The sequence below is a fragment of the Odocoileus virginianus genome, chromosome 3, assembly GCF_023699985.2.
Source record: "Odocoileus virginianus isolate 20LAN1187 ecotype Illinois chromosome 3, Ovbor_1.2, whole genome shotgun sequence".
Taxonomy (NCBI): Eukaryota; Metazoa; Chordata; class Mammalia; order Artiodactyla; family Cervidae; genus Odocoileus; species Odocoileus virginianus.
Window position 1 is genome coordinate 66,313,502 of NC_069676.1, and position 25,602 is coordinate 66,339,103.

Genomic DNA, 25,602 nt, shown 5'->3' on the forward strand with positions numbered 1-25,602 from the left:
CCCCTCATTTGCATAACGTCATCCTTCCGCCTCGCCGTAGCCAATCGCGGCGCCGGAGCCTCCGGGCTCTCAGCGCAGGGCCACGCTCCCTCATTAACATCCCTCACCGGGTGGCGCAGGGTAGCCGGCCAAAGTTCTTTGCAAAGTGGCGAGTGAAGGATCGCTGAGTACCCGCGTCCGAGCTGGAGAGGAGCGGGACTGAGCTGGGAAGTGCCGGGCAGAAGGGAAACAGAAGGAAGGGGAGGAGGATATTCTTCTCAGGGATTTGAGCTGGGGTCTGCATCCTGGCCATTACAGTCCGCTTAGCATCCTCGCCGCGCTCTGAGCGCGTTCGAGGCGCACAGGCTGCGCCCTCCCAGGGTCGTGTCCTGCTCCGCTGTTCTGGGACGTCGGGGGCAAAAGTGAAGGAGACGGGAGAGCTCGGGCAGAGAAAGCAGGACGCGCATCCCAGGTGCCCACCTCTTCGCTTTGAGGAGGGGGTGGTGGGTTGGAAAAATGGGTGCGCGAGGTCGGCGCTGGGAACTCGCGGAGGGCACTGCCTCCACGTTGGGAGGGTGGGGTGGGAGGGGTGGACCCTGGGCCGGGGCAAGGGAAGCGCTGTGGGTCCCCAGGGAGAGGTGGACCGGGCTCTGCCCCTACACTTCTCGCTGGACCGCTTGCCTGGAGACGGCCGGCGTTAGGCACTGGCCTCACACGCTCACTTCTTTGGAGTATTCTGCGGGATAGGTAAACGGTGGAACGAATGCTCTCACTGTAGATGTGCCACGCTGCGTTTTAAATTTTGCTGGCATTCAATCCCCACCCTCTCATATCCGCCCCCCAAATAGATTTTTTCCTAAGTTTAAGTACTGAAGCAAAAACAACGTCTCTGATGAGTTACTTGGGGTAGGGTTTCTCTCTTCCTTGTTCTTTCTGTTAAAATTGGGGGCTTGAACAAACCCTCCCCCAACTTCTCGCTCTGCGACCTGTCCAGAAAGAAAGATCTGGGGAAGGAGGGAATGAAGGGAGGGAAAGAGGGAAGAAGGAAAGGAAGAAGAAATGCTCCCCTACCTCAGATCTTTCAACATATATGGTTGTGGCTGGCAAAGGAAATAGCTAGATGTTTCTGGGTAATGTGCCCCATCATTTTTTAGCAGGTTGTAACCTCTAATAAGCACATGGTGAACTTCTGTTTCATTGCTCTCAAAGGAACTCCCTGACTGCAGCCAAATCTGCTAAAGGCTCCTTCGGGGAAATTCTCTGCCAGAAATCCAGGTCCTCTTTCTGCTTGCCTTTCTTGGCCCTTTGATTTAGGAAGCTCATCGGGTCAGTGATGGAAAAATACACATGCCCATGTTGAATGGAACGGACACAGGCAGAAGTTATGCTTTGTGCTCTTAACAGAGCATAAAAGCAAGAGCCACTTCCAAACTAGTTGAAAGACTATTTCAGGCCTGAGGATACATGGCCACTGTCTTCAACACTGCTTTATCTCTTGTGCACAAAGCCTGCCCAGTCTCATACCACTTAATTTGGACCATTTCATGTGCTGACCTTTCTCCCTGGTACCATAACTAATGCCACTTCCTCTAAGATGCTCTTGAAGAGATCCATTTGACCCAGCAGGATCCCCACACCTTCTACCAGAGTTCCTGTCATACAGTAGATGTTCATGAGGGGTATGTTATTGGAAACACTGGAAGGATTATAGATCTGTGAAGAGGCAAAATGGAAGGCTGGACATCCATCTCTACAGTATTTAACTGCACAACTTAAACTTGGACTGCTAAAAACTTCTCAAAACTCCAAGTTTAGGCCCAAAGGGTGTCCAGAGCCAACCCCCTCCCCCTTCCTGGACTTCTCTGCCCCCTCTGCCTTCTTTCCTCCCCTGATTCTCTGAAGGGATCCTTCAAAGAAGGGGGACCAGGATGCAGAGGCCACCCTCCTATCCAAGAGTCCCAGATAGCACTGGCAAAAGACAGAGACCTCCCCCTGTTTAACTTCCTGAATCTCTATTTTACACTCCAATAAACGGTATTCAGGACTCCAAGTGGAGTCTGGCGAGGTACAAACCCCAGTAATGAGGAACACACAACAAGGGATCAGATCACTGCCAAAGGTGACAGAGAAAGGAGAGACACAGCCACTCTGAGGACGAGGATCAGTGAGAGTAACACAACAGATGGATTTCTAGGAGGGGTCAAGCAAATCTAGACACACTCTGCAAATGATGTGTTTGTGAAGGGGCCTGAAGCTATCTCATCCAAAAGAGAAATTGGCCCAGAGAAATTCAGGCAACCCAGTTCCTGCCTGAGAGCCAAGAATCTCCAGGATCTACATAAGAGGAAGACAACCTCCACATCTACCAGGCCTTGCGAGGAAAAGAATACTAATAAAAGGAGACAGGAAAGTTTATATGACCAAGTCCATTTGTACAGAGGTAGCAGAGATTTCACCTGGGATGGTGAGTGTGTTTTACTTGAATCAAGCAGAGTGTATCTGGAGCTTTCCTTCTGAGTGTGCTTGTGCTTTCTCAGTAATAAATGTTTACGTAGGAAGGAAGCTAAAGAGAAGGTGGAAAAGAGACAAAGAGGGTGATAGAAAACTGGGAATGACACCCAGGCCAGCAGACTGGTAGCTTTTTGTAGATTTCCTCTGGTGAATACTGCACTAGCCACTGGCAAGTTTAAACTTTGAAAAATGTCTTAAACGCTTTTTAGTCTTCCCTCACATAAGGTTTGCACCACCTCCAAAAAGCAAAACGTGTGTGTATAGGGGTAACTATATGTACTGAGGCCATCTTCATCCTTTTTACATTGTAGTCACATCTCCAGTTGAGAGAAGAGACAAATTTGTGTATATAGCATTGCCAGGCTTTATAGAATATTTGTTGTATGACTTTAGGGTAATTTAAAAGGCCAACCCCCAAACCCAGCTTATCAGCTTAATCAAAAGGGGGAAAGAGAAATTTTTTTAGAAATGCAGTTTTCCAGGCCATGACCAGACCAACAGAATTAGGGACAAAGAAAGTGAGAAGTGAAGAAAATGTACATGAGGAAGATATACAGCAGACTGACTTTTAATGTGGAAGGAGCAGTTGGCAAGGTTTGATATTTCCTCTGATGAATCCCTCAGAGTTTCTTCCAAGGGATGGTTGGGTGACAGAGGTCTACATCCTCCCTCTCAGTTGCTCCAAACAGTAAACAAGGCTGCTCAGTACCCAGGCTCTCCCTGGGCTGGGGGCAACTCAGACCCAGTGAGCAAGCTCCCCTCCCCACCCCAAACTTTGATACCTTCTTGCTCTTGGCTTCCCCAGACACTTCCAGCACAGATCAATTCCATTTCCAAAAGAGCATCAGTGTTGCAGTAACTTCTGGGGAGTGCAAATAGAAACACACCCGCTCCCCAAAAGGGCAGAGATAAAATAAACACAGCTAAACTAGGACTTGGGGGACATCACTGGGAAAGAGGGAAATTTCTCTGCTCATCCGCCCCCAGGAGGCCAGACTTGGGACCTGTCATTTGAAAATTCCCTCCTTTCAGTCCCTTGTGAAGGTGCACACCCAGGAAGCCTGCCTGTCAGGGTAATGCCCCCTGCCTTTTGCTGCTAGCCTGATCCCACGCAGAGTGAACGGGGACGGTGGGGGGGAGAGATGCCTCTTTAAATGCAGGGAGAGATGGGGCAATGAAGGTCAAAGGTACCAAGTACTGCGGCATGCAGCCGGCCCCAAAGGCGGTCCACCCTCAGCCAGGAGTCTTTGGCAGGGGCGTGCAGAGGCCAAGGCTCCGCCGAAAGAGGAGAGGGTTGGGAGTAAGTAGGAGTCCGGGACCCTGGGAAAGTGAGGACCTGAGCGGAGCGCGACTCCACTGCGGCCCCAGAGCCGCACCCAGAAGCCTGCAGGGTGTTGTCTTCGGCAAAAGCCTGACTCTGCCCTCCTAAAGACCTCTACCTGCTGCCCTTGGGGAATGCACTGGCGTAGGAGGCAGTGGTTTCGTGGAAATCCGTCTGTCCTTCGTCCTTGCTCTCAGTGCTCTGGCAAGCGGCAAAGAGAAGGGACCATTTCCGCGGACCGTGAACACTGCTTCCTACCCCTAGGGCTGCAGAGAAAGCCCGGTTTGTTCACTCACTCCGGCTGACACTTCCAGACCCTGGGAGCATGCTTCGCCCCATAGTACAGACAGGGAAACTGAGGCCTACAGAGGGACAAAGTCACCCACAGAGCTAGGAGGTAGAAACCAGGCAAATAACGCCGTTGAGGCTCTGGCTTGGGAGGCTTAGTCGTCCTAGGAGGGGGGCTTGAGGCAAGGGGTCCTGATAAACCTTTCCCAGGCGAGCCTGCTGACTCTCTTGGGTCCCTTGGGGCACCCCCAGGTAAGAAGAGATCTCATTTGTTGAAGGTTTGATAGGTACAAACTCACTGAATTCCCACAACCAACAAAGAAGGTGGGTAAAATCACCTCTCTTTTACAGGTGAGAAAACTGATGCTCTGTGATTTAAATGAAACAACTTGTCCAGGGCTGCACTGCCGATAAAGCCGCTGAGTGGAAATTTCTCCAGAGCCAGTACCCTGAAAATTGGATCCGAACCACTCACCCAGCGTCCTCATTCATCTCCAGCGTTTGCCTTGGTTCTTGCCCTCCATGGTTCAAAGATCCCTTTAGCTCTCAGGCCAGTAGGTATCCCAGACGGCCAAGGAGCGTGGGCGCAAGATGTACCCTAAGGGCAGATAGCAGAGAGTAGAGAGGAGAATAAATGGTTCTGAAAAGCGCTAAAACTGTACGCACATTCCCGCGGTCGAGGTCCAAGCATCTCTGGGTGGCCAGTGACAGGGCGCGCTAGGGTCCTGCCGGCTCCAGCCCTGACTGTGCCACGTTTGCTATGAGATCTCCAGTCATCCGCTTCTCCCCAGCTTTAGCTGAACTTTTAGAGCTCCAGGCGCATGCAAAGTTGCCTAATTGAAATAAACTAAATGCAAGATTGTGTGGGGATGCCTGGGACTCCCTTCAGAGGGCAGAAATCTGGACATCTGCGGATGTGCTTTAATGGAGGAAGGCCATATAGCCTTGGAATGACTGCAGCTAAAAGCTCATTATTCTGTGCAGAGAGAATACAGTTGGCGGCACTGCCAGAAAGGTCCCAGTCCAAGGCTGTCCCAGGGCGCGACCGTACCCCTCCCCTGACCCTTCCGCACAGCCCTCCAGCCCGCAGGATTGGAGTCTGATAAGGCTGGTTGATTCTGGAGTATGAATGGCCCTTGCTCCCCGCTCGGAAGGAGATTCCAGGGTGGCAGAATGAGGCTGCCTGCCGGGCTGTTTACAAATTAGCATCCCTTCAGCAGTGCAAATCCAAAAAGAAAGAAACTGAGTCTTCCGAGGATTTGGAGTGGAAGGGAAGGAGTAGGAGGCCTGTTTGCTTAGAGGAAAGTAGGAGAAGGGAAGAGGAGTTTTTAGCAGACTAGCTGTAGATTCCCGAGTCACAAAAAGGTTTCGGGTGTTTTCCTTAAGGTGCAATTCACTAGATGTTTTTTACGCGCCGTTCCGCGCTTGGAGGTCTTTGTTGGATGTGTGTGATTGTGAGTGTGCAAATGTGTTTGTGCAGAGTGGTTGCATATTGTGGGCCTGTGCAATAGGAGTGTGTGGCAGTGAGTGACATCGTGCACTTGGGTACATGCGTGTCCATGTGCTTGAGGATTGTTGCACACAACCGTGAGTACACAAGGGCATGTCTATAGTGTGTGTCACGTGTAGATGTGTCTCGATTGTGAGTGTGCATGTGAAGAAATGTGTGTGCGCAAAAGCATCCTACATGTGTCTGAGCCTGAGCTCATGTGTTATTCGTGTGCCACGTGTGCATGTGAAACCCAGCAAAGTAGTCACAAAAAAATCTCAGGTCCAGTCAAACGAAAGCTGCAGGCAGCATCCTACGACAAGGAAAACTGTTGCTCCTTTAGCCTGCAGGTAGCAGGGAGCAGCCCATGGGGTATAGGACCCGCCCAAAAGCTACAGGTTAGCCTGCAGAGAGGGTGGGGCAGGTTCCCGCCGGGGCCCACGATTTACCCGGATTGCCCAGTGATCCCTGCTGGATAGTTCTGCATTCTTAATTGACCCTCTGCGGACAGTTTCTGATTATTGACTCCGTGTGTCCTAAAGGAGACTGCTTCAGGCTATCTGCGTTAAGTATTTATTATCTTCATCAACATCATTATCTGGTGGCTGTATGTAGACGGCGCCAGATCCATAGAGAGCTCTGCCCCGCCTCTCCGAGGCTGCCGTGGGTGCGCGGTGACAAGCCGGCGCCTGAATCTTCCCTTTACGTGGAGCCACAGCGCCACCTCGTGATCACCCCAGCATCCTTCCCACCACTGCCACCCAAGGCAGAACTTTTTCCGGTCCAGACCTCCCAAGTTACCACTACTGGTTTTCCATTTGCTTTTCATTCTTCTTTCCCTCACTAGAACGTTACACTTCGCCAGAGCCTAGAGGTTTCCCAAACATACCTTTGCCGCAGCATCTTTATGCAGGAGCAGAATGCCTACACCCTTCTCCACCTGGAGAAGCTCCTCTCCCCTCGCAATCACCGGCTCAAATTAACCTCTTCCGGAAAGCTTTCCAAACCTATTCTATAGGCAGTCACTCACACCGTTCCCTGACTCGCCTAATGCTCATACCACACTGGACAGGAAATACCCTTTAAATATCTCCCCCTCCTTCCTAATCAGGGAGCTCCCCACAATGTCTATTGTTGCTTATAGCAACGACGATAACAAAAATAACAATACTAAAAATTAGTACATGCTGAGCAGAGACATTACTTTGCCAACAAAGGTCCGTCTAGTCAAGGCTATGGTTTTTCCAGTGGTCATGTATGGATGTGAGAGTTGGACTATAAAGAAAGCTGAGCCCTTAAGAATGGATGCTTTTGAACTGTGGTGTTGGAAAACACTCTTGAGAGTCCCTTGGACTGCAAGGAGATCCAACCGTTCCATCCTAAAGGAGATCAATTCTGGGTGTTCATTGGAAGGACTGATGTTGAAGCTGAAACTCCATTACTTTGGCCACCTGATGTGAAGAGGTGACTCATTGGAAAAGACCCTGATGCTGGGAAAGACCCAGGGCAGGAGGAGAAGGGGACAACAGAGGATGAGATGGTTGGATGGCATTATGGACTCAATGGACATGAGTTTGGGTGGACTCTGGGTGTTGGTGATGGATAGGGAGGCCTGGCGTGCTGCGGTTCATGGGGTCGCAAAGAGTCGGACACGACTGAGAGACTGAACTGAACTGAGCACATATCATGGAGCATCTTATGCAGTATACTGTTCTAAACACTTGACTTTCATTATCTCATTTAATTTACCCATGAAAGCCATTAAATAAGCATTAACATAATTTCCCAGTTTGCAGATGAAGCTAGAGTTCCTGTCCACGGTTGCATTGCAGAGCCTAACCCAAGTTTTTTGGTCTAAGGCCAGAACCCACTTTTCTTAACCTCTGTGCCTTGCATATTTATTCAGTTCTATATCCACAGGCTTTAAAACAGGGCTAGGCACAGAGTGAGCATTCATATATTTATGAATAAAGGAACCACTGCCAATTTAAATTCTTTCCTTTCCCAGAGAGTTGGATTAGAAAAACACTGCAATTATCAAACACTTTGGTTGAAATATTACCACAATGATTTATCCCCAAAGAGGATTCCCACTCCTAACTATTTAGGCGACCTTGGTCAAGTCATTTCATCTTCAATTTCCTCATTTGTAAAAGCAGGTTTGCTGTGAGGAATAAGTGAGGGAAAAATGTAAAGTATTTAATACACTCCCTTGTACTGTAGTCATTACCCAATAAAAAATTGCTATTAATGTAATTAGTAATGATAGTTTAGAAAACTAAACATGAAACACAAAACTGATTTGCCCCTAGTCACAGAGAATTCATGGTACCTCTGTATAAAATTATCTCACTATTATATCTTCATTTCCATCTTGAACATAAAATATGTAATAAAATATGTTTGGTTTATTGTGGTTGGGGTGTTAATGTTAACCGTGCTCTATTAGAAAATTTAAGGGGCAGGGGGGAAAGATATAATTAAACAGTAAATCAGCAGCCTTTGACTCTTACCCTTTCCTTTCGCTTTGTAGATTTTTACCAAGAAGGATTTAAAGAAAGACTATAAAAGTGCTTATTATTCTGGGAAGTACAAAACTCTTATTTTTTAATTTAGGGGACATTCTGAGCTAGTTTTTTTTTTTCCCCCACTTGAAACACTTTGTTGCTAGTAATACACTAAAAGTTTAAAAATATGTAAGCAAATAGTTGTACCCAAATTAAACAAACAAATGAGAGCCTTTAAACATATTCCAGACCTTCCAACATTTCCCAGAAAGGCTGTTTTAAAGGTTCAAAATCTATTTGTAGAGGGACCTGTTAAACAATTACTCTTATTAGCAATTTAAGTGAATATGAACTTTACTGTCTGACCAGGCTCTAACTTTCCTACTGTCATAATATTTTAGAAAGACTCTACTGACTGGTATAATCATATCATAAAGAAGCAATTTCTCCTTAAAGAAATGAGTCTAATAAAATCCACACAAGGCATGGATGTGTCTCCCCATTGAGCAGGCATTTCTAGAAACCTCATCCCAGCCCCACATTTAGTTTAGTTCAATTTGTACCTGTTTCCCATTCTATGCAAGAGTAATGAAGATGGGTTCAGGAAATTTTACCTGCCACAAATTAATATGTTAAGAGTTTTTCTTGTGCAGCTGAGAGATAATTTATTACTCCAACTGATGATGTAAGACACTGGCTTTTTGATAGCTGGGCTGGGTAGGGGACCTGTTTCATTTTCTTCTTTTTTTTATTCCTATTATGTTAGTCATTACAGATGCTCACCAAAATTATGATTTTTCTTCTTCCAGGTGCATGGTAAGATTAAAGTATTCTGATCCTTCTGCATTTAGATGGGACCTTGTAATTTGCTTTGACAAATGAGGAATTAGCAGAAGTAGTATGTGTTATTTATAGACACAAGCTTTAAGCCCCAGTGTGCAATTCACCAAACCCTCTTTCCCTTGTCACAGCTGCTGGCCACCCCCAGATGGAGTTTCGCTCCGCCTGCCACTCTTTGCAAAGATAATGTGGAGTGAAGAGCCCTCCAATCCACAGTGGACTTCTAACATGAATAGGAAATAATCTTTTGTCACTGTAAGTCCCAGGGATTTTTCACTGCTGCATAATTGAGCCTCTCCTAACTAGTATGCCTAGGAAGGTAACCTTATGTTTTTCTTTTTGTGGACAATATGAAAATTCTTCTCCTAGGATAAAAAGTAGACTTTCACATCTAATAGAATAACCAGGTAATGAAATTATTCAACCAGAAATCAGAATCTTATTTTCTTACTCAATTTATACATTTCCTGTGGATCAAAACATCATTTGGGAAACTCAGAAATGAGGAAAACAACTGAATTTTAGATATGCAGAAAAGGAATCTCAAAATCATTGTTGGACCTTTATAAGGATTTTCAGTAGATTTTTCTTCTATAATGCAATATTTAATTGCAGATATACAATGAAGGGAATTTTATAGGTTCTGATTAGAAGAGTCTTTATTAGCAGTTATATGAGGAACACAGAAACATTTCTTCCTCCATTGTGTTCATCTCTATAATTTCAGGTTGAGGAAATGGCAAAAATACTTGACTTATCAACTTGTGTTTAAGGAACATGATCTAGAGCAACTCAATTAAAATTTCCAGATCTTACTATCTTCATCTGGAAAACAAGACCATCTTTAGGATGCCATCCAGTTCTATTAAACTAGAACTCCAAGATACTTGACTGATTTGAATTTCAAGAATTGATGCTACAGTAGTACAAGAATCTTCCTGTGTTTCTATCTTCAGCGCTATCTTGTGAGACATTTGTGATTTTTCTCATACTGATCCCCAGTTTAAAGCTACTGCTTCTTAAACCAGATAGATAGTGCTTCTTCTGTTTAACTTCACATTTTTTTAATGTAGGAATCTGCTAGAAAATTGGACCATATAGATTTGGGAGTTATGTAAAACACTCTGTAATTTTCTAGCCAGGAAGAAAACTTTGGTTTTTATTATTGGAGAACTATTCTTTCAGAATTATTATTGGAGAACTATGCACAGATCACCTAAGGAAATTTCCTATTAATTTCCATGAAATTTTGTGAGAAAATATTGACAGTGTAACAAGTGCTGTAGGGTGAAATCATTACTATCTGTTCACCCTCAGTGTGGCATGAGTGATTTCCAGAAGCAATACTATTACTTCCTTTGGATAATAGCTTACAATTGACGAGGCTTCACATGAATTATTACCTTGACTCCTCTCAACAAACTATGCAAGTGACATTTCTCTCCCATTTCACAAGGGAGGAGGTGAGGTTGAGATCTGCCCTTGCCCCGAGGCTAGTAAGAAGTCAACTTTGGCTGTAACCCAAGAGCCACAGCTGCCCATGAAATTAAGAAAACTGTCCACAACTCTACCAGGGAACAGAAAGTGTTGAAACCAGGCCACAGGGCACTCCTTTACAGAAAGATGGAGGATGCTTTCTGTTACACACATTATTGCTGTCAGCTAATTCCTGGCTTCTCTTTCCTCTGGGCACCCCCCAAAATTTTACACTTTACACCTCTCCTTGTAAAGTGTGGTCATCTGACCTACTTAAGCCAGAGCATTTACTTAGAAGTGAGAGGACCCTCAGTAGTTGCTCCCCTCAACCAGAGGCATTACCAAGGATAGATCCATCAGTTGGTATCCTGCAGTCATGAACACAGTAAGCAGAGGTCTTTGCCAAAACCCAACAGATTTAATGTAAGTATGTGGTTTAAGCCACTGGGGATTTGGGGTTTGTTGGTTATTGCAGCTTAGCTTAGTCTGTCCTGACTGGTTCAGTTTTCTAATTCAAATATAAGCCTTTTGCGAAAAAAAAACAAATAACTATCTCTGTGGGGTGGCCTCTTGTAAACTTGAGTCACATACAGTTATCCCTCTGTATCCCCACATTCTGGATCCAAGGTTGGTTGAATTTCCTTAATGTGGAACCTGTGGATAGGATGGCCAAATGGACTATCCCACCTTTTATAAGGGACTCGAGCATCCTTGGATTTTGTTATCTGTGGGTCATGAAACCAATCCCCCTTGGATACTGAGGGATGACTGTACACATATCTTTAAAAAGAAAATAGACTCCTGGATCCCTCATGTTTTTATTTAAATTAATTTTACTATTTTAAATATGCACAAGCATTAAACTAGGGATAAATTCTTTATGCACATGGCACAAACAACTATGAAACCAAATTACAAAAAGTATGAAAAAAAAGCATCACTAAAGCAAAGATTTATATAGAAACAATAAAAAAAAAAAAGTCTGGAAACACCATTTTGTGGGAATTAAATTCCCACACAAATGTCAAGATGCTTCTGAGTTCAATAAAGTAGGTTCTTTTAGGCTGGTATGTCTGTATAATTATGTCTTGTGTAATGCCTCAATTCTTCTACCATTTTTCTCTTTTTCAGAACCACCATCAAGCATTCCTTAATTCATGTGGTATAGGAAAAGCTTAAAGGAGTTATTTCAGTATCAAATCCACTTCTGTCCCTTTCTTACCAGCTTATGACAATAAAGCATCACTGTTGGCACCCAATAAACATAAACTAAAATGTGAGACTGGAAATTTTATGTCAGTACTCAGTTTTATAGAAATTACCCAGATAAGCCTGACTGTGCTTGACTTTTTAATGTTACCATTGAAATGAAAGCCCTGAGCTTTTAAATTCCTATCTAAGTCTAAGGAACTCTTCATTCTCCAAAATATCTTATATACCACTGAACAGTACACTGAAAAATAGCTGAAGTGGTACATGTTATGTATATTTTACCATGATTTTTAAAAAGCATTTTTCAGAGAGAATAGTGCAAGTTTCAGAGCAAGATATCCTGACTCTCAAATCCCCACTCCCACTATCTTGATACTGGGTGACCTTGAAGCAAGTTGCTTAACCTCTCTGAACCTCAGGTACCTCATCCACAAAGGAATACTGTACTTATTAAACAACTGTTTTGAGGAAAAAAGGAAAGAGAGTAAATGGGAGAGTCTCACACAGCATGAGTCTGTGTAGAACTGCTACAGGTTTCCCCCTGGGCCATTTCTAAGACTGCATGTCTCTCCTGCCCAAGCAGCTGGGTACTGTCTCTGACTGAGCGCTGGCCAATGAATGCAGGTGGATTGATGGAAGCCCTTTCCAGATACAGCTTATCAACACCTCCCACAGAACCTTCCACTCCTCTTCCCTCTTTTGTAAGCTGAATCAGAGAATCTGAGACAAGATTCCAAAGCTCTAAGGCAAGGCTTAACAGACTTTCTCTGTGGCGTGTTGAGAGTTCACATTTTCAGGTTCACGGGCTCTGCTCCCTCTGTCACAGGTACTCACTGTCGTTGCAGCATGAGAACAGCTAAAAAGCTCAAATACACACAAATGGATGTGACTGTGTTCCAATAAAACTTTATTTACAAAAAAATATGACAGAAACAGTATTTCACCCATGAGCCAAGCTTGCTGACCCCTGCTCTAGGATGAAAGGAATCTGGGTTCCTAAAACTGCCTGAGGAAATACACTTTAGTACAAGCAAGAATAACCTTCTCTTATGTCAACTCATAAGGGATTTTAGGGTTGTGTCGGTGTTAGCCTACTCTGACATTTTTAGAGGAGGTCATGCAGAGGATGTGACCACTTGCTGACCCTCAAGATGAACCAGGGCAATCAGAGGCTCCTCACCCACTCGCCGGTGCTTGAAACATTTGCCCTCCATTCCCACAGCGGGAACTGTCTTCAAGGACATGGCCTTGAGTCAGCAGTGTGTTGTGGAGACCACCTGGATGGGATAGGTGACTGAATCCCATTAAGGTTTCCACCCAAACTTTTAAGATTTCAACAGGCAGGTGCAGAGATCTGCTCATCTGTGGCCACCCTAGACAAGACTCACATTAAGTTCTCCTACTTATCAAACCTGCCACCTGCCACTCTGGAGTGGTCTGCCTCTTTATTCAGTCTCTCCTTGCCCTCCGTGTACAGTGGCCAGTTTCTGATTCATCCTGGAAGATCCTTAGGTTTTGGTTTTTTTAATTTTTGGCCACATCTCATGGCATGCGGTTCCTTAGTTCCCTGACCAGGGATTGAACTCATGTCCCCTGCAGCAGAAGGTGGAGTCTTAACCACTCAACTGTTGGGGAAGTCCTGCTCCTGGTGTTTTAAACCAACAGATATCATACCCAACCACATAAATTCCTCTTCTGCCCTACATTCCTTTGAAAACAGGGACTGTGGGTTATTCATCTGTCACAAAGACTTCCACATGTTAGTAAAACAAATAAAACACCATTAAATAAAAATCATGTGCATGGGGATTAATGAGTGCAACAGCTCTGATTTTCTAACCCATCTCTGTCCCCTCTCTCCATCCCATCACCCTATTCCTAGACACATATCTGGGTTGTTTGTACCCCATCCCAGGTAACCAGAGACAACATTTGGGAGACAGTTTGCTTGCAAGAAGTAAACAGAACTTGCTGGATTGGTTCATTTTATGTGAACAATTTGCTCCCTCTTATAATAAATAAGCCCCTGGAACACACTGCAAAGTCAGCTTTGAGTTGTAGCTCAGCTACAATGTAATAGCACATTGATAGCCTATCACCATGCCTATACCATCACTGCAGTGTCGTACTTTTACCCCTCATTATAGTCGGGGAGCCTGAGACCTCAGGAGTTTAAAAAAACCTTTTCAAAATCCTATGCTGGCCACACCAGAAACCCATAGCTATGCGAGTCTCAGACTTGGTGCTGCCCAAAACTGGATTCTGAAACCTGTGGAAACTCACCCACCTTCCCTACTTGAAATGTATTTGTTGGGGAACAATTAACCTTAGGATGAGTAATCTGTCACCACTTTGTGTGAGTTTCAAATTTTCCCATAACAAGAGGAAAATGAGAAAAATATGTCCTAGATAACACAGAGAAAAATGCTTCATCGTCTTAATTGCCCTTCTATTTCAATCAAGGAAGGCATTTAATTATTTCTGAACTACATTCAAAACTCTCTCTCAAGAATATTAGTCTCCCCAGGTGAGTTAACCAAATCTGTGCAAAACATATCTCGTGTCTGAATATTAATATCAAACATTTATTGAGCACTTTTTATATATTCCAATGACTTAATTCCTTCCACTTAATGATCTCATTTTTTCCTCAGAGTCAATCCATGAGGTGAAAATAGTCCTTATTCTTCCCCGACAAGTGAGGAAACTGAGGCAGAAAACTGAGACAGCATTTGTGTTAAGCAGTGAAACAATGTTCAATCCCAGGCCCCCACCCTCGGCCACACTGCCCCTCCCTCACTCTGCCTCTATGCGTTCCCCTCTAGATTTCAATTTCTGAGTAAATGTGCAAAAATCAGTGTGGAAGATCACCCATCATGATCTGCGTCAGCGACTCAAGGGTCATCTGGAACTTGAGGTAGGTCATCTAGAGGACCTGGAGTCAGAAAGGGCTGAGTCCACCTGGCTTCTTGCACAAGAAAGGAAGCCCCAGACATTTCACACCATGGCCTTGGGCCCTGGCAAGACCCCACAACCTGCATTCAGGGCCCAGCTCTGACTTCATCATCACTGCTGGAACCCGCAGGGAAAGGAAATAACTTTTCTATGATATGTACATAAGGCCATTATTATCTCACTTTTTAAAAAATGGAAAACAATCAACTCACCCTGCTGTTGTGCTCAGTCTTATCTGACTCTTTGCAACCCCCCCCAGGCTCCTCAGTTCATGAAACTTTTCAGGCAAGAATACTGGAGCAGCTTGCCATTTTCTACTCCAAGGGCTTTTCCCAACCCAGGGATCAAACCCATTTCCCTTGTGCCTCCTGCATTGGCAAACAGATTCTTTAACACTGTACCATCTGGGAAGCCCAATCAACTCACTGTTTATAGTCTAAAACTGAATGGCATGAACACATGTGTTGTATAAGAAAAAGAAAAAATTTTTTTCTGTGATGGACTTTGTCCTTCAAAACGTACTATAAAACAGAATAAAGACTGGATTTTGAAATCTGTGTGCCACATCAGTAGGAAAGCTGACACTGGCAATTTTCACAAGGATTTTAAACTTTACAATATGATAAGCACAGGACAATGAGTACACTTATGTCCTCAAAACAAATGCTTTATAATTTGAGCTATATTTTTTTTAGTCTTCACAACAGTCCAAATTTCAATAACAGGGCTATTTTTAAACATTTTAATGAAAATATTCTATTTCATTAAGTTTGCATGTAAGTATGTATGAGAAAACTGATATTTTTAAAATGTAAAATGGCTTGTATTCCTAATAAATAAGAGCAACCGTTGATTTCTCAATTGTGTGTCTTTAAAGGCTTCTATTCTTAAGCCTGATCATTTGCACAGATGCATCTATTTTCTCTTCAGTAACTATGTTAACACTTAAAAAGACCATATACACTCAGCTTCTTGTATTAAGACTTGTGGAAGTCATAGACCCTTGAGACATGCAAGCAGTTGTCTAGTAAAGATTTGAACCATATTCTTGAACAGATGGAATTAGGTAAGAAGTTTAAACAAAGTGCATTTTCCCTTGTGCTGGTCCACGGCCATGTGTATAGCACTTCCAAGCATTTAAGCACCCAAATTCCTCTATGTTCTGGGGACCCCATGCCAACTTGGACACGTTTAAGGATATGAGAGACTACAAACAACATCACTGAGCTTCCAGTTTCCACTCAAAGCAGCTACATCATTCAGATCACTCCCCGCTGCACACACACACCCTGCACACATTGGTTTCAAAACTGCCAACGTCTCCTGAAAAGACCTGAGGAGCCCAAATGGCAGTCAGGAGTCCCCAGGCCAATTTTTGGAGAAAGCAGAGAGATAAGTAGAATTTTGGAAGCGCTTATGCCTGCAAGCATTTCCGGTTACTGTTGACTCAGGCTTCTGCTCACGGGCTACGTGAGGAGAGGGGCCGCAAAGGTCAGCGCACAAAGCCCAGGCGAGGTGCTCACTTTAAGTTGGGGTTTCAAAAAGCTTTTATTAAAAAAAAGAAAGATAAAAAGCTGCATTTTCAATGTCAGAGCAAAGTTAGTGGAAACCTCTCTCTCTTTCCCCTAAACTGGGGGCCTTTGGGACCCAGACTCTGCCTCAGGAAGACTGACATCCAGTAACTCACAACCTGAGCTGGCTGTTTGTTGCTCAGTCACATCTGACTCTTTACAACTCTGTGGACTGTAGCCTTCCAGGCTCCCCTGTCCATGGGATTATCCAGGCAAGAACACTGGAGTGGCTTGCCATTTCCTTCTCCAGGGGATCTTCCTGATCCAGGAATCATACCCATGTCTCCTGAAGTGGCAGACGTATTCTTTACCACTGAGACACCTGGGAAGCTGGCTAAGCAATCTCAAACTGTGAAAATGGTTTAAGGTGACACCCAAGTGGGAGTGACCGAAGTCTGATGGAATGAACCCCAAGCTTCTCCCGGGGGCAGGAGCACCTGTGCCAGGCTCTGCTTCCCCTACCAGCAAGTCTACAAAGGCAAAGGAGGCCAGCAGGCACAGAAAGAAGCACCAGTCCCCGGTGAGACCTAGAAGAAACAAAAGGAAGCAGAAAAGCAGAAACACAGCTCCACTCTCCTCAGACATGCACTCTCCTCAAACGGGCTAAAACACCACCTTCGTCACCAGGCTTAAAGAAATAAATGACAAACTTGAAAATATCTGCAGAAAACAGGCATATGATAGGAAACAGATTATGTTATAGGGAACTATCAAATTTGTCATAGTAAACTGGAAAAAGAAATGAATAGAGCTGTTGTAAACAAATATTAAAATACCCAGTGTTAAAAATGCAGGGAATGGACACAGGCACATTCCTCTAGTGCAAATACACTTGCGCTGAAGATCCTACCTGTCTGGAAAGAACATCCCCCAGACATCCCTCTTGGATGATTCAGGTCCTTCGATGTATTCTCAAAGGTCCCCTTCTCAGTGAATCCCACACTGATCACAACAGCCCTCTTCCCTCTTCCCACACACTTAGACTCAGAATCACCTTCTTTAAAGCATTTACCAACTTTCCTTCATTTACTCTGCTCATAGTATACACTCTGCCCCTTACCAATAGACCATATGAAGCCAGCACTGTTTGTTTCTAGTTCACTGAGGTTTCCTAGATGCAAAAATACTGTATAAAACATCCGACACACAACAAAGATTAGCTGAATGACTGGTGTAGAGAAGCTCCCCATTCCAGGGACAGTATCTTTATTAATGTAACCCTCGGCCGAACGCTGCTCTGTGGCAGCTACAGCGCAACACCCACTCACCTTGATGTCAATGGCACCAGTGTACAGCCTTTTCCTTCCTTCACTCAGCTCTGTCCTCCCCCACCAACCCTCCTGCACACTATAGAGCTCAATTATACTTCTCTTCAGAAAGGATGAGCCTAGGTTTATGGGTCCTGTTTTCTAACCAACTGACTCTCAGTTAGACTCTGTCAATCCCTGAGCTTGCATTTGAGCCAGCACTCAGAATACTAGAGCTGAGGGCAGAGCAAGAGAGGCAAGTTTAGAGAGAAGATTAAAAAAAAAAATCAGTGAATGAGTTTAACAGCAGATTTGGATAAAATATAGGGAGAATTAATGAACTCATTAATTAGATATATTTTAGTTATAAAACTACCTAGTTTTACATGTAAATTATAAGATATAAATGTATGCTAAAAATAAATTAGAATAAACTATCAAGCACGAAACATGGAGTAGAAAAAAATTTTAAAGAGAGTAAGACACATAGTAAGAGAGCTAACATGCATCTGATTGAGTCCTAGAAAGAGAGGATAAGGCAGAAGAAATGGCTGGAAAGAAAACGGCTGAGAATTTTTCAGAACTGAAGAAATGCATTCATCTATGGGTCAAAGAGATCCAAGAAACCCTATGCTAATAAATAAAAATAGATTGCTAACAAAGTAGATCCTAAAAGTTATCACAAGGTGAAAAACTTGTCACTGTTTGAAGTGATGGACTAAACATGATGGTAATCATTTTGCATCATACATGAATGTCACGTTGTTATGCTGTATGTCAAATAAAATCGAAGAAATAAATAAAAAAAAACAAAAATTTGCAACTAGATTCATGACAGTAAAATTACAAAAAATAACAAAGATGTAGAGAAAAATTCTAAGAGTAAAAAAGACCTTCAAAGACTGACAGTTAGACTGACCTCTAACCAACAGTCAACTGCTGTCTCAGTAGTAATGAAGGAAGGCATTTTTCTGTTTTCCTTTTACTTACTTCACTAAGCATAATTCTCTCTAGGTCCATCTGTGTTGCTGCAAATGCTAAATTTTCATTTTTTCGAGCTAAGTAATATTCCACTGTATATATACATACCACATCTTCTTGATCCATTCATCTGCTGATGGACACTTTCATATCTTGCTTTCATATCTTGACTAATGTAAACAATGCTGAAGTTTGGGATGCATGTATCTTTTTGAATTAGTGTTTTCATCTGCTTTGGATATATACCCAGCAGTGGAATTGCTGGGTCACATGGTAGTTCGATTTTGAGTTTTCTGAGGAACCTCCATACTATTTCCCATAGTAACTTCAGAATTTAGAATCCCACCAACAGGGTTCCTTCTGCTCCACATCCTTGCCAACATGTGGAACCTAAAAAATAAAACAAACCAATGTATATAACAAAACAGAAGCATACTGACAGATACAGAGAACAAACTAGTGGGTACCAGTGGGAAGAGGGAAGGGGTGAGGGGAGAGATAGGGGTTGAGGATTAAGACAAGTTACTATATATAAAGTAAACAACAAGGATATATTTCACAGCACAGGAAATACAGCCACTATTTTGTAATGACTTTAAATGGAGTATGATCTATAAAAGTACTGAGTCACTACGTGGTTGCTGGGCTGCAAGCGGCAGCAAGGCGCGTACTTGCCCAGGTCTGAGATGGAAGAAAGAGCCAGGAGACCACGAGAGGGGCATAAATGATTTACTAAATAGGGCAGGGGTCCCCAAATCCCAAGCCGAGGACTCAGGAACCAGGCCGAACAGCAGGAGGTAAGCAGTGATCTGCCGCTCCCCATCCCCCCGACTCCTCTCCACCATCCCTGCCCTCCCACCCCGGTCCATGGGAAAACTGTGTTCCAGGAAATCAGTCCCAGGTGCCAAAAAAGTTGGGGACCACTGAGATAGGGGAGCTTACGCATCCAAAGCAAAAGGGTCGTGGAGCCACACCGCATCGCATAATGGCAGACAGCAGGCAGAACATAGGGACAAGCTTCGCTACGCAGGACAGAAAGAGGCTGCCATTTGCAGGGGGAAGTGACGTCAGGCTGGTTCATCAGTTACCAAAGAAACCCGCAGCTGGGTTACATCCGTTGTAGCCCCTCAGATTAACGATCGCCAGGACGCGCTTCCCTTTCGTAAGCTAGCAGGTGGAACCGTTTTGGCTTAAGGGTTAGAACAGTCACTAGCTGGAGCTGGGGGCAATATATAACTAAAGTAGTACATTGTAAATCAGCCAGTTCAATGGACATGAACTGGGGCAAACTCTTGGAGATAGTGAGGGACAGGGAGGCCTGGCCTGCTGCAGTCCATGTCGTCTTGAAAAGCGGGATACAACTTGGCAACTCAACAACAACAAATCAGCTACACATCAGTTAAATTTTTAATTATTTTTTAAAAAACAATGGACTGGCATCAGCAAAGTATCAAAAGGAAATAACTGCCACCATAAAATTCTACTAATACACCGCGTGAAAGACAATTTAAACTTGAATTTTTCACCATCAGAGTCTCACTATAGGAGCTCTCTTGATATGCTTCAGGCAGAAAGACAGTGATATATTTAAAAAAAAAAAAATTGATCCAAGATGCAAGAAAGTTTGTGAAACCAACAAAGTAAAGAATGTGGTTAAATAAGTACCAGCTGTGTAAAACGGTAATGAAAATTTCTAGTGGGGGTAAAAAGAGATTGGCAAAGTATTAGACAACAAAAGCCTAAGGCTTGGAGTTGGGGAAATGAAATAATAAAAAGGTCCTTATTGGTAGTTTTTTATGTTCATTATCTGTCCAAGAAAAGGTAATGTTTCTGATGACTTCTAGACCTGGGTAGGATAATTATGCAGTTTGTATTTTTGAGGTGTATTAGGTTTGTAGGACTTACATAACAAAACACCACAAACTGAGTGACTTAGAACAATAGAGATTTATCCCCACAGTTCTGAAGCGTGCGTGCTGTGCTAAGTCTCTCCAGTCGGGTCTGACTCTGTGACCCCGCGGACTGTCGCCCTCCAGGCTCCTCTGTCCATGGGATTTCCCAGCAAGAATACTGCAGTGGGTTGCCATGCCCTCCTCCAGGGGGTCTTCCTGACCCAGGGATTGAACCCACATCTCTTACATCTCCTGCATTAGCAAGCGAGTTCTTCACCACTAGCACCATCTGCAAAGTTGCGCTGAAGGGTAGAAATCCAAAATTAAGGTGCTGGAAGGCCCAGTATCTCTCTGAAGACTCTAGGGAAGAATCCATCCTTTCCTAGCCCAGGCTTCACAGAGCCATCTTCCTCCTCTGTGTCCTTGTCATCTTTTTTATTGGTTTGTTTTTTATCTTTTGGCTTCACCACGAGGTATGTGGGATCTTAGTTCCCTGACCAGGAATCAAACCTGCACCCCCTGCATTGGCAAGGCAGAGTGTTAACCACTGGACAGCCAGGGCAGTCCCTGTCATCTCTTTTTATAACACCCGTCATATTGGAGTGGGACAGCGGAGCCTGGTGGGCTGCTGTCTGTGGGGTCGCACCGAGTTGGACACGGCTGAAGCAACTTAGCAGCAGCAGCATATTGGAGTAGGGGCCACCCTGATGACCTCACCTTAATTTGATTACATCTTTAATACCCTATTTCCAAACTAGGTCACATTCATAAGCATCAATAGCTATGACTTCAATAAATCCTTTAGATTTGGGGCAGGGATACAATTCAACCCAGAAACAATGTAAGAACAAACATTGTAGAACTAGGGTGTTACTTCCAAACTAGTAGAAGAAGTGAACTGGATAATGAATACTCAAAATTAAAAATAATAAATAATAAAAAATTAAAAATAATATTGACACCAAAACCTAATAAGGACAGGACCATTGCAGGCTAATCTTATTAGTGAACACAGACTTTTTTATTTTAAAAAAATATTAATAAATTGAATTGACAATATATACAAAGATTTTAATGTTGATGCAGCATATTAAGGGGCTTCTCTGGTGACTCAGAATGTAAAGAATCTGTCTGCAACGCAGGAGACCTGAGTTCCATCCCTGGGTTGGGAAGATCCCTTGGAGGAGGGCATGGCAACCCACTCCAATATTCTTGCCTGGAGAATCCCATGGATGGAGAAGCCTGGCAGGTTAGAGTCCATGGGGTCACAAAGAGTTGGACATGACTGAGTGACTAAGTACTCACACATGTAGCATAATAAAAACAAAGTAATATAATTCACCTCATTAATAGATTAAAAAAATCATATTCTCATCAAATATCAGAGAAAGCATTTGATACAGATAATTAATAGCACCTACCTCCCAGGGTTATAGTGATGATAAAATGAATCTATATCAAGCAATTTTACAGTGCCTAGAACATAGCCAACATTCAATAGATTGTTACCTATTACTAGTATTTATAAACTTTAACTGCATTTCACACACATACAGAGAAGATATTCAAATGACCAATACATAGACAAGAAAGTACTCACCTTTATTAGGATTTAGGCAAATACAAAATAAAACCCAAATAAGATATCACTATACCCATCAAATAGGCAGAAATTTAAAAGTCTGATCATACTGAGTGCTGCTTAATATACATAGGAGCTTTCATATACTGCTAATGATTACAACCACCTTGGAAAGCAGTCTGGCATTATCTACAAAATCTTTTACTCTGTAATCCAGAAATTCCACTGCTAGGTATATACCCTACAGAAGTGCATGTTAAATCACCCCAACACTTCAGTTATAAATCCCACTTGGTCATAATGTATGAAAGGGAAAGTGTTAGTACAGCCACTATGGAGAACAGAATGGACATTTCTTAAAAACTAAAAATAGAACTACCATATGACCCAGCAATCCCTCTCCTGGGCACATACCTGGAGAAAATATAATTCAAAATACATATACACCCCAATATTCATTACACACTATTTACAATAGCCAGGATATGGAAGCAACCTAAATGTCCATCAACGAGAAATGGATAAAGAAGATGTGGTACATGTACACAGTGTAATATTACTCAGCCATAAAAAGAATAAAATAACGCCATTTGCAGCAACATGGATGGACCGAGAGATTGTCATACTGAATAAAGTAAGTCACAGAAAGACAGATATCATGTGTTATCACTTAAATGTGAAATCTAAAAAAGGGGAGGTACAAATGAACTTATTTACAGAAGTAGAGTCATTGATGTAGGAAGTAAACTTATGATTACTAGGGGAATGGAGGGGGATAAATTGGGAGATCTGGACTGACACATACATAACTTGCCCAAAACCGGTTTCTACTACTCCAGCTACAGAAGGCTGATACAGTGAGGACCTGGGCACCAGATGGGATAAATAGATCTTTAAAGCCTCTTTCGATGCTGTGGTCCGAAGATAAGCACAGATATAATTAGGCCTCTCTCATAGGAATCAATAGTTATAGATGTGCTGGGAAGACAATACTTAGCTCAGTATCTCAAACAGACATGCTGGCTCTAGACACTTTAAAACAATGAACCAAAGTATAATTTGTAGCTCTAAGGACACACTGGGGATATAGTTCCAGAAATGGGCTCAAAGTACACTTACTAGTGATCTTGAAAACCTTGGAAGGAGATTCTGCCAGAATACCATCATCCATTAAGACTGATGTCAACACAGAATAAAACAATTGAGTGAATGCTGGAGGAGGGAGCTGGGGGCAGGAATCTGTAAACATCAAGAGGATAATGGAATCACAAGCGTTCATCAGTATCAGAAACAAATGAGGTTAGAGGAAACCTGAATAATTCCTTAGCAAGTCTCAAGTAGGTCTCTCACCAGAAGAAATCATGCTTTGTATATCTCATGAACTCTTTGATATCTGCTCACCTGGGTTTGAATCTCAGCAGAGTTACAGTGATGAATACTGAAAAAAGAAAAACAGGGGTTTCGCATTCTGAATTGGGGTGGGTAAGAATATAGTTTTACAGAATTTGGTAGAGAAAAAAGTTTCTATTGACTCAAAATCAACCTTTTATGAAAATTTCTTCTGAAAAGATCTCTATCTAGTGTTGTTTTTTTTTTTTTTTTTTTTTTACAGATAGGAACAGTGTCTCATGCAAGAGAAAAAGCATTCTGTTTTGGTGAACATGGAAACTGAATTCTCAGATTTGGGGCTTCTAATGGCAAATTAAACCCATCTCACCAAGAAAAGAGAATGAGAAAAAGAAATAACTTTTATACTGTGGCAAATAACTGGTGTGTTGATCTTTTTGAATCTCCTGATTTCTTTATCTTGTCATGGTTTTCCTTAATGGCGACACAGGTTTAAGAAAATAAAACACATCTGATAGAAGTTCTTTGTCTTCCCCCTTTTAAATTATTTAGTAACATTGGGTAGCTAAGAAATTGTCTCTGCTCCTACAAAAAACCACTATGCTAATTGTGGCCAGAAAAATCAGTAATTATAACAGATTATACAAAGCAGGAACGGCTACACTAACGTTAGGGAGTAAGGGGTGCAATTATGTGGCTCAGCCTAAGACATCTTCACTCTGAATCTCTGTGAAGAATGAAGAAAAAAAAGCTCCACACCAAAATTGAAGGGGACCAGTTTTCTGATTGTGTCCTAGGGGATTTGGATAAAGCTCAAGCAATTTGAAGCATACCCTCAGGTTGTACTCAGCAGAATTCCTGACCTCTGCCACATCCTATCTATCATAAGCCTTTATCAGGAGAAGATGCCAAATCACAAGCCATTTGGTGGCATATAATTGCTTCGACATTGACAGCAGAAGGGTATATATCATCTCCTATGTTAAAAGGGGAGTGAGTGTTTTAAATGGAAGAAGACTGAATATAAAAGAAAATTTAAATAAACACGGAAGCGAAGCTAAACCAATACTAAACTGAAAGGGATATCAAAATAAAATGAAACCTTAAATATGGACTGAAGAAAACAATAATGTATGATTTCTAATGATACTTTCTGATCTATTAGAAATATTGAAGAAACAAAAATTAAGAAAGAAGCGGAAGAAGGAAGGAAGAAAGGAGGAATAGAGAAAATAATATGACTTAGAAAAGCTTATGAGAGCATGGAACTGATTTTATATATGTGAAGCTTTGTGGTTAGTTTTGTGGATACAGAATTAAATAATACTAAACTGTGCAGAGAGAAAGGTCTTCTAAGTTTCTGTTTTTTCACTTATATCACAAGGAACATCTCTGGGCAGTCTGTCTTCATCTTTAACACCTTCAAACCTTCCTTTGAAAAGGAAAAACAGAACAGGCCACAGACTCTGAGCCTTTGGTTGATGACAGCATCCAGCTCAAATTTAATTACATTATGTTATTTTTAGTGTATTTATTTTTGTTGTTACCCTCTATTTATGGCAAGTGAACTGGTTTCCATTTGTGATTGGCCTGTAATTTTTTTTCTTTACTTACATTTATACAAACAGAGTCAACTTAAAGACAAACATCAGACAGATGAGAATACAAGGTGAAGGAAAGAAAACCAGTGTGGGTCCAGTGTGGGTTAGGCAAAAACCTTGTAAGAGGCACTGAAGTGATTTTAGTTAAGAAAATATCAATGTAAAATCATAAGACTGTCAGAGCTAGAGGAGGCTAAGAGCAGACAATCTGAATCCCCTCTCCTTGTAAAAGCCCCAAAGACAGGGCAGGAATAGCCGGAGAATGGACGGTACAGCCTGTAACAGCAAAGACGATCTTTAATCTAAGCTTGCTACCTCCTCCTCCAGTGCTATACTGTTATTTAACTTGTAGGCCTCTCCAAAGCTATATGTGTGGAATTGGCTAAATGTATCTAGTCCACAAGGATGTCAGAATACTGAAGCAGGCGACAAAGGATAGATTCTTTATTAAGATGGATAAAACTTGTGTAACTTGAAGAACCACAGTGACATCTAGTGGTGCTCATTGATAATGCAACTTTCCTTGCAATTCTCGGTTTAAGCAAGCTTGTCATTAAAAAGCAAATATTGTTTTGTAGAACATTCCTCCTTTGGGATTTGTCTGCTTTCTCATAAGTAGAATTAATTTTTAACGGGAATATCGTGTACATAAAGTTGTGCCTTCCTTAATGCATCATACTGAGAAGCATATGAAGATGGTTTGTTCCATCACTGGTGAATATAAACTTTGACGACTTGGTTTACCCACTGGAAAGTCACTGTCTGTCCCTTTCTAATTCATAAATGAGTTATGAAGTGATATT

At 42.7% G+C, this 25,602-nt stretch overlaps 1 protein-coding gene and 2 long non-coding RNA genes across 3 annotated transcripts in view; 2 read left to right on the plus strand and 1 right to left on the minus strand.

The window, feature by feature from the left end:
* Positions 1–19,422, minus strand: part of EBF1 (EBF transcription factor 1) — a 422,576-nt gene extending 403,154 nt beyond the window's left edge. Inside the window, exons 1-3 of the mRNA XM_020903301.2 lie at positions 19,320–19,422; positions 18,486–18,767; positions 4,575–4,697 (exon numbers count right to left, since the gene is read on the minus strand). The gene's annotated coding sequence lies outside the window, so the exon portion shown is untranslated. The remainder of the gene's footprint in view (positions 1–4,574; positions 4,698–18,485; positions 18,768–19,319) is intronic.
* On the plus strand, positions 104–11,691 carry LOC139034447 (uncharacterized). Its single transcript, XR_011486953.1, has 3 exons — positions 104–451; positions 9,067–9,190; positions 11,543–11,691. It is a non-coding gene; the product is annotated as an uncharacterized lncRNA (long non-coding RNA).
* Positions 18,710–24,448, plus strand: LOC110143642 (uncharacterized). Its single transcript, XR_002315634.2, has 3 exons — positions 18,710–18,836; positions 18,940–19,174; positions 23,464–24,448. It is a non-coding gene; the product is annotated as an uncharacterized lncRNA (long non-coding RNA).
* Positions 24,449–25,602: the final 1,154 nt, after the last annotated feature.